Consider the following 10,133-nt stretch of genomic DNA (forward strand, 5'->3'; position numbering starts at 1 on the left):
GTGATTTTTCTTTTGGTATTATTCTTCGAAGTTCTTTCTCAATCCATAAATCTCTTAATATTTACTTATATTTTTTGCTTTTTTCCTGGGCAGCATAAATTGTTAAGTCTTCCACTGCTGGCCAAAACACTGGTGATTCAAAAACACCTAGAAGAGCCTTGAAAAACTGACCTGGCAATGTACCTCCAAACACCATGGCCTTGGAAATCCTCTCCGTTCCACTGAGCACACATGAGTTTACTATGAGTCAGAGTCAACTCAACAGTAACTAACAACATACTATCTTCTAACACTTGTAAATTTCCTTCCTTCTGCTTTCTTTCCCTTCTTTCATTCTTTCTATTTTTATTTTTATTTATTCCTTAGCCATTCACAAGTGGTTTCCATTTACAATTATTTTTACAGTAAAAAAACATTTACAATTATTTTTACAGCAAGTCAACTTAAGAAATCATTGCAGCCTTAAGCTATGGAACATTATACTTTAATACATCCACTGACTGAAAAATATAGAGCATCACCATGAAGGTGTTCATCATAGCTGGTCTTTAACAATGAATGGATGAAGCTTTAGTTGGCCTTCTCCAAAAATGCTTTGCAGCACCTAATACACTGCTGGTACATAGTCTCAAAGTCAGAATCATTCTCATAATAAGGATCTTCAATAATAAGTTGCTTTTGTGGATCATAGCTTCCAAGTAGTTCAATTTTAGCTTTGCAGTGTTTAACTTGATTACCTTTTCTACTCAAATCTCTTAGATTACTTTCATCCATACATAGTATATAATCAAATGTGGCAAAATCTTCCTGGGTAACCTGCCGGGCAATGTGACTCATAGGAATACCCTGCTTCTTCATGCAACTTTGCCCTCGGTTATCAGGAGGGTTTCCTATTTCATATGTGGATGTGGCTGCACTGTCTATCCTCCACTTATCTAAAAGGTTTTGATCAGTTACAAGTTTTCTGAAAACTGCTTCTGTAATGGGTGATTGACAAATGTTACTCAGTCGTACAAACAGCACGGACTTGGGTCTTCGCGAACTGAGAAGTACAAACTGATCGGAATCCCCTCTTTTTATTTTTATAAAATTTCTTTTTGTATAAAAGCTGTGAGACAACATACCCAAACTGCATTGTTTTCACTGATTATACTCAATTTCATTAACAAAAAACGGCAGCAACCATGATGGTGAACTGCTTAAAATATATAATGTCCTTCTGATCAGACTCGGAACATTTGTTAGCACATGCAAAGTAGTCCCTCATCTCAAGTCTGGACAGAAATGATGACCATTTTACAAGCACCCCAGTCTGCACTATGGCTGAAGGTCTTAGATGGAACACTTTACTGACAAACCAGTCCCATCTACCTTCTGGAAGTTCTCCTGGTGGATACAGAGAACTCTCCCAGGCATGCTCACCAGCTGATATCATGGACAAGGTCTCCACCTAATTAGGTAAGTCTAGTTGTTGTTGTTGTTGTCAGGTGCCATCTGAAGTCTAGTTAGGTGAGTTTTATTAAGCTCCCTTACTCTAAATAGTGACAGCTATATTTCATATGCTAATTTGTAGTTAGGATTTGATCAGAAAGACCCAAAACATATTTGGCATATTGGCACTCAAAGGATAAAATATTCAATTATCTTCCCTTTTCACAAAAGTATTTGGCTAACTATTGAATAATCCATCCTTTTCTAGCATTATTTATAATACTACACAACCTGAAACTAACTTCTAAATGTATTTGTTTCTTTTCTAGACATAATATTCTATTCTAATGATTGGTCTACACGTCACATTAACATCCAATTACTTAGGATCAAATGGTTTTAATTTTAAAAGCTATGTGTGTTTTAAATATCTGGGAAAGCAAGTCTTCTTAGATCATCTATTATTGTAAAAAATCCTGTCTATTCTCATGAGCATCCTTGAGATATATGTTATATTATTTTGTCAATTTAGAATACAGATTCTTGTGATTTGTTTTTTAATATCTGGGAAACAACAACAACAACCACCCTTTGTCATCATGTAGATTCTGCTTCATAGGACAGAGTATGACTCCACAAGGTTTCCAACACTATAATTCCTTCTCCAGCAGAATGGCTGCTAGTTTGAAATGACTGATTTTCAGTTCGTAGCTGAGTGCTTAACCAGTAGCCACCAGGGCCAGATATATGGGCTGTGCGGTTGTGTGCCATCAAACAGATTATGACTCATATAGGGCAACTCTATAGGACAGAGTAGAATTTCCCCATAGGGTTTTCAAGACTATAAATCATATGGAAGCAGACAGCAACATCCTTTAGACTGACTAGTGGATTTGAACTCTGACTTCTCAGTTAACAGATAAGCACTTAACTGCTGCATCACTAAGGTTTCCTTCATATTTGGGTGGTTGTTGTTGTTAGGTGCCAGGGAGTCAGTTCAGAATTGTAACAACTGTATGTACAACAGAATAAAACCCTACCCAGTTCTGCGCCGTTCTCACTATCCTTGCTGTGCCTGAACCCATTTTTACAGCCACTGTGCAATCTATTCATTAAGAACCTTCCTCTTTTTCACTGACCCTCCAAGTTTACTAACCATGATGTTTTTCCTACAGTGACTGGTGCCTTCTGATAATACGTCCAAGTGTATGTGAGATGAAGTCTTGTCTGTGGGTCTAAGGAGCATTCTGACTGTACATCTTCCAAGACAAATGTGCTCTTCTAGCAGTTCCTGGTATGTCCACTATTCTTACCCAATACCATAATTCAAATGCATCAATTCTTCTTTGGTTTTCCTTATTCATAGTTCTTCTTTGAAATGCATATGAGGCTATTGAAAATACCATGTGTTGGATTAGGCACACTTTACTACTCAAAATTACATCTTTGCTTTTTAACTCTTTAAAGAAGTCTTTTGCATCAGATTTGCCCAGTCTATATATGGAGTCCTGGTGTGGCACTGTGGGTTAATGTGCCAGACTTCAACGCCGTTTGAACTGCAAAGTCGGCAGTTCAAGCTCACTAGCTGCTCCTCGAATCGACTCGACGGCACTTAACAACAACAACAATAAATATATGCTTTGGTGATAGAAATGATGCTGGAGATCGCATGATAAAATTCTGCAAAAAATCAATGATTTGTTCATTTCAAATACCTTCTTTAGACAGCATAAGAGACAGCTATACAGATGGACCTCATCAGATGGAATACACCAAAATCAAATTGATTACAGCTGTGGAAAGAGATGATGGAAAAGCTCCATATCATTAGTGAAAACAAGGCCAGGGGCAGACTGTGGAAGAGACCATCAATTGCTCATATGCAAATTCAACCTGAAGCTGAAGAAAATGAAAACAAGTCCACGAGAACCAAAATATAACCTTGAATATATCTCACCTGAATTTAAAGGTCATCTGAAGAACAGATTTGATACATTAAACACTAAAGACCAAAGACCAGAAGAGTTGTGGGATGATATCAAGAACATCATACAGGAAGAAAGCAAAAAGTCATTAGGAAGACAAGAAAAGGAAAAGGTCAAAATGGATGTCAGAAGAGACACTGAAACTTGCTTTCCAGCATAGAGATGCTAAAGCAAATGGAAGAAATGAGGAGGTACAAGAGCTGAATAGAAAATTTCAAAGGTCACCTTGAGAAGATAAAGTCAAATATTACAATAAAATATGCAAGGATCTGGAATCATAAAACCAAAAGGGAAGAATACACTCAGCATTTCTCAAGTTGGGGGAACTGAAGAAAAAAATTCAAGTCTCAACTTTCATTATTGAAGGATTCTCTGGGCCAAATATTGAATGATGCAGAAAGCATCAAGAGAAGATGAAAGGAATACACAGAGACACTCTACCAAAAGGAAATGGTTGATGTTCAACTGTTTCAAGAGATAGTGTATGATCAAGAGCCAATGATACTCAAGGAGGAAGTTCAAGGTGCATTGAAGGAATTGGTAATGAACAAGGCACCAGGAATTGATGGAATCAAAATAGAAATCTTTCAAGAAAGTGAGGCAGCACAGGAGACACTTACATGTCTATGCCAAGAAATTTGAAAGACAACTATCTGGTCAACTGATTGAAAGAAGTCCATATTTGTGCCCATTCCAGAGAGAGGTGACCCAACGGAATGTGGAAATCATTGGACAATATCTTTGATATCCCATGCAAGTAAAGTTTTACTAAAAGTAATACAGAAATGGCTGCAAGCATACATTGGCAGAGAACTTCCAGAGGTTTAAGCCAGATTCAGAAGAGGACGTGGGATGAGGGAAATCATTGCTGATATCCGATGGATCTTGGTTGAAAGCAGAGAACACCAGAGAAATGTTTACCTGTGCTTTACTGACTATGCAAAAGCTTTTGATTGTGTGGATCATGACAAGTTATGGACAACACTGCAAAGTATGAGTATTCTGGAACACTTAATTGTGCTCATGAGGAATCTGTACATGGATCAAAAGTCAGTTATTCAAACAGAACATGGAAACACTGAATGTTTCAAAATTAAGAAAGGTGTGTGACATGGTTGTATTCTTTAACCATACTTATTCAATCTGTAAGGAGCTCTGGTAGTGTAGTGGTTACGAATCGGGCTGCAAATGTTAAGGTCAGCAGTTCAAAACTACCAGCTGTTCCATGGGAGAAAGATGAGGCTTTCTGCTCCTGTAAAGATTTATAGCCTTGGAAACCCTGTACAGGGTCTCTATGGGTTGTAACTGAATCCATGGCACATAACAACATTCAACCTGTATGCTGTGCAAATAATCCAAGAAGCTACATTATATGAAGAATAATGTGGCATCAGGATTTGAGGAAGACTCATTAACAACCTACGATATGCAGATGATACAACCTTACTTGCTGAAAGAGAAGAGGACTTAAAATTTTTACTCATGAAGATCAAAGAGTACAGCCTTTGGTATGGATTGCATTTCAATGTAAAGAAAACAAAAGTCCTCACCACTGGACCAATAAACAACATTCTTATTAATGGAGAAAAGATTGAAGTTGTCAAGGACTTCATTCTTCTTGATTCAACTATCAACACTCATGGAAGCAGCAGTCAAGAAATCAAAGGATGTATTGCATTAGGCAAATCTGCTGCACAAGACCTTTTTAAAGTGTTGAAGAGTAACGATGTCACCTTGAGGACTACCTGACGAAGCCATGGTATATTTAATAACCTCATATGCATGCGAAGGCTGGACAATGAATAAGGAAGACGGTAGAAGAATTGACGCTTTTGAGTTATGGTGTTGGAGGAGAATATTGAAAGTGTCATGAACCAACAGATCTGTGTTGGAAGAAGTGCAGCCAGAGTGCTCTTTGGAGGCCAGGATCACCACACTTCGCCTCTCGTGCTTTTGGACCTATTGTCAGGAGAAACCAGTCACTGGAGAAGGATATCGTATTTGGTAAGGTGGAGGGTCAGAGAAAAAGAGGAAGACTCCTAATGAGATGGATTGGCAAAGTGGCAGCATCAATGGGCTCAAATGTGGCAACAATTTTGAGGTTGGCTGAGGACTGGGCAGTGTTTTGTTCTGTTGTGCATAGGGTTGCTATGAGTCAGCATCGACTCGATGGTACCTAACAACAACAACATATATGCTTTGATATCTTGACTGCTGCTTCCATGAATGCTGATTGTGGATCTATGTAAAGGAAATGCCTTGACAACTTCAGTGTTTTCATAGTTTATCATGTTGTTGTATTGGTCCAGTTATGAGAATTTTTTAATTTCTTCATTTTAAGGTTGTTGCCTTTGATCGTCACCAGTAAGTCCTCTTCCCTTTCAGCAAATAAGTTTATACCATATGAATATTAAAGGTTCTTAATGAGTCTTCCAGTAATCCTTACCAATATTTAATAAAATATTCAAATTTGATCTGTGGACCTTAAAGTCTGAGAGAACATTGACATTTTTAGTACTTCATTTTAAGAATGTTTAGATATACTACTGGAAATTACCACACAATTCTGTAAAGCAGAAATAACAATGTACTATTCCAGTTTTCAATTTAGGTATCCCAACAAATTGTGCAATGCTTGAGTTTTTAAACAAAGCTTGTAATATTCCCAGTATATGCATAGTCGATGAAAGGAGATCATGCATAAAGAAAGCAAAAGATTATTAAAACAACAAGAAAGAAAGACCAAAATCGTTGTCAGAAGAGTCTGAAATTTGCTTTTGAACATAGAGTAGCTAAAGTGAGTGATACAAATTATGATGCAAAAGATATGAACAGATTTCAAAGGGTGTCTTGAAAAGACACAGTATTATAATGAAATTTGCAAGAAACTGGAGTTAAAAAACCAAATGGGAACAGCACACTCAAAATTTCTCCAGCTTAAAGAACTGAAGAAAAATTCCAAACCTCGAATTGGAATACTGAAGGATTGTATGGACAAAATATTGAATGATGCAGGAAGCATCAGAAGAAAATGGAATGAATTTACAGTCACTATACCAAAAGAAATCCAACCATTTCAGATGGTAGGATATGATCAAGAATTGATGGTACTCAATGAAGACATCCAAGCTGCACTGAAATCAATGGCAAAAAATAAGGCTCCATGAATTGGTGGAATACCAAGTGAGATGTTTCAACAAATGAATGCAATGCTGGAAGCATTGTCGTGTCTACAACAAGAAATTTAGTAGACATCTACTTGGCCAACTTACTGAAAATGATGTCCATTCTAAAGAAGGGTGATTAACCAAATGGGGAAATTGTTAAATAACATCACTGTCATCACATACAAGTAAAATTTTGCTGGAGATAATTTAAAAACTGGCTGCAGCTGTACATCAACAGGGAATTGCCACAAATCCAAGCAAGATTCAGAAGAGGACATTCAATGAGGACTATTGTTACTGACATCAGAAGAAACCTGTTTGAAAAGCATTCCATTTATTGATCCAATTTTTAAAAATATATTTTTGACTGAGATAGATGGGATACTTTCTCTATGCATACCACACATTCTTATCACATATATATTGAGACTTATTTGGTTTGCTTAAAAAAAAAAATTCTCTTGGTAGGAATAAGATATATATGCTTTTTTTTTTTTCTTTTTTCTTTTCTGATGCTGGTGTTTAAGAAAGTTATTGAAGATTCCATTTTTGCTTCTCTAACTAGTTATCTTTTCAAGCATTATTACCATTTCTAATAAGTTTTCCTTTGGTGAGTTCCTGGGCAGTTTCAGATAATTATAACATCAGTAAATCATGATAATTCTCTTCTTTCTATTCCAATGTTAGTTTCAGTAAACAACTAAGCTACCATAGCAATGACAGAACCTCTTTGGTAGAGATTTTATGTTGGGGTGATGTTTTTCTGCCCTCTCCTGGATTAATTAAGCATTGAGTTACTAATTATGCTGTTGGTTTAGAAGGTTTAAGAGTCTATTCTGTTTAATAAGTATTTATTTTACTAAGAAATGATATTAAACAATATCCTCCATTGACAGAATGAAATCTTTTCGTCTTTAACTTGTACATACACACATACATGAGGATAAGTCAAAAAGTATTGCTATAAAATCATGGACCCCTATATTAAAAGAAAATGTCCCAAAGGGAAGATAATATTTCCCAACAGATGTCCATGTACATCAACACACTTTTGAAGGCAGTGTTTCCATCTCCCTAAAACTCTGTGAAGAATTCTGTGTTCTTCTACTTAAAGAATATCAAAAGGGCAGTTCGGCATACTCTAGAGAATCAGATAAAATCATGTTTCTATTAAATTTTCCCTGAAGTTTGTGAACAAAATCAATCTGAAGAGGCAAGATCAAGGCTGTAGGGCAGATGGGATAAAGTCTCCCAGTATAATTCTCCCAGGGCAGTTCTTATTGCCATCTAAGAATGAACAGGTGCATTGTAGTGACAAAAACAACTTTTGTGCACAATTTTCCATTCCTTTTTCTCACCATAGTATGTTTTCAGTTTTCTTAAAACTTCTCTCTTTTAGCCCTTTGGATTGAATTGTGTCCCCTTAGATAAGAACTATCAAGACAATCCCTTGGGAATTGCAAAAAACAGTCACCATAACCTCTGAGTTGACCTTGGCCTTGAATTTACCTGGCCCAGCAGATAACCCAGAAGCCACTGTTCTGATTGGACCTCATTTTTGAAAGCACCAAAGGAGACTAAAGCAAGTACCTTTCTGAGAGAACCTGTCTGCAGATATCCAATGATCACAGGGACATGTTTAAACATGTTTGTTTAGAATAAACCTATACATGTAGGAATAGGAACCCATGTACTGTTGTTGTTAAGTTCTATCGAGTCGCTTTTGACTCATAGTGACCCTGTATAGGGTTTTCAAGGAGTAGCTGGTGGAACTGAATTAATGACCTTGTGGTTTGCAATCCAATAATATCCTACAGCAGAACCTTAGTGGCAATATATTTTTGATTACCCTCTTGAGTGTGTGTGTGTGTGTAGGTAGATTCAACTAATATGGTACTATCTTTGCTATCCTAAAATAAAGTATATTACTCAGGGAATAAGGAGCTCTGGTAGTGTAGTGGTTACGAATCAGGCTGTGAGCCTTAAGGTCAGTAGCTCGAAACTACCAGCGGTTTCGCAGGAGAAAGATGAGGCTTTCTGCTCCCGTAAAGATTTACACCCTCGGAAACCCTGTACAGGGTCGCTATGGGTCGGAACCGACTCCATGGCACATAACAACTACAACTCAGGGAATATTATTCATTTCATATACTTAAGCAATTTGATTGATTTTTACTTAAGATTTTTCATCAACATGAATACATGAACTTCAATTTAAAAAAATGTTTTATCATGTTAATAAATAATAGGTTAATAAAAAGAACTGGTAAACTCCCCTTAATTAGCTAGGTGATCAAACAGTTTAAACACTGAAGGAATAAAAAATCTAAAAAGTTGTTGGGAAACCAGCTGGTCCCATAGAAATGATTACAATTTTTATTTTGTTTTGTTTGGCTTTTGTATCTTTTAAAATTCTTTAATGGTATGATGGTGGTGGTTGTTTCTGTTAAGTGCTTTCTAGTCAGTTCCAACTCACTGCAACCCTGTATAGTGTTTTCAAGGAGCAGCTGGTGAAATTGAGCTGCTGACCTTACAGTTCAAACAGACATTGCAGTCTAATGCATTCTCCCCCAGCACCACACTAGGACTATAATGGTGTGACAGACCATGTTAATTGCTAACCTGATATTTCTTCCTTAACTCAAAACCATCATATATCTATGAAAAGAACACTGAGTTTGTTTGAAGACCAATGTTGTTGTTATTATTAGGTGCCATCAAGTTGTTACTGACTCATAGTGACCTTAAGCACAAGAGAACAAAATATTAATCGATCCTGCACCAATTTCACAATCATTGCTCCACTAGAGTACATTTCAGCTGACACTGTGCCAATCCATCTCAGTGGGGTCTTCTACTTATTTGGTGACCCTTCACTATACCAAGCATGATATCTTTCTCCAGGGACTGGTCCCTTCTGATAATATGTCCAAAGTATGAGAGACAAAGTCTGGCCATCCTGGCTTCTAAGGAACATTCTGGCTATACTTCTTCCAATACTCATTTGTTTGTTTTTCAGGCAGACCATGTGAATTTTAATACTCTCCTTCAACACCATAACTCAAATGCATCAATTCTTCTCCTGTCTTCTTTACTCATTGTCCAACTTTCACATGCATATTAGGTTATTGAAAATAACTAAGGGTCAGGCACACCTTGGTCCTCAAACTGACAGTTTTGCTCTTGAACATTTTAAAGAGGTCTTGTGCAGCAGAATTGCCTAATGCAATACATCATTTGATTTCTTGATTGCTGCTTCCATGAGTGTTGAATGGTTGATCCAAGCAAAATGAAGTCTTTGACAACTTCAATCTTTACTCCACTTGTCTTGGTGATATTTAATAGTCCAGTGGTGAGGATTTTTGTTTTCTTTATATTGAGGTGCAAATCATATCGAAGGCTGTGGTCTTTGAAGTTCATCAGTAAGTATTTTAAGTCCTCTTTGCTTTCAGAAAACAAGATTGTATTATATGCACATCGTGGTTGTTAATGAAGAATTCCTCCAATCCTGATGCTATGTTCTTCTTCATATAATCTAGCTTCTTGGATT

At 36.8% G+C, this 10,133-nt stretch overlaps 1 pseudogene; it reads right to left on the bottom strand.

Annotated features, from left to right (window-relative positions):
• Positions 1 to 570: 570 nt before the first annotated feature.
• LOC102820084 lies at positions 571 to 1,122 on the bottom strand (annotated as a pseudogene).
• Positions 1,123 to 10,133: the final 9,011 nt, after the last annotated feature.

The sequence above is a fragment of the Chrysochloris asiatica genome, unplaced genomic scaffold (assembly GCF_000296735.1).
Source record: "Chrysochloris asiatica unplaced genomic scaffold, ChrAsi1.0 scaffold00270, whole genome shotgun sequence".
In the NCBI taxonomy this organism is placed as follows: Eukaryota; Metazoa; Chordata; class Mammalia; order Afrosoricida; family Chrysochloridae; genus Chrysochloris; species Chrysochloris asiatica.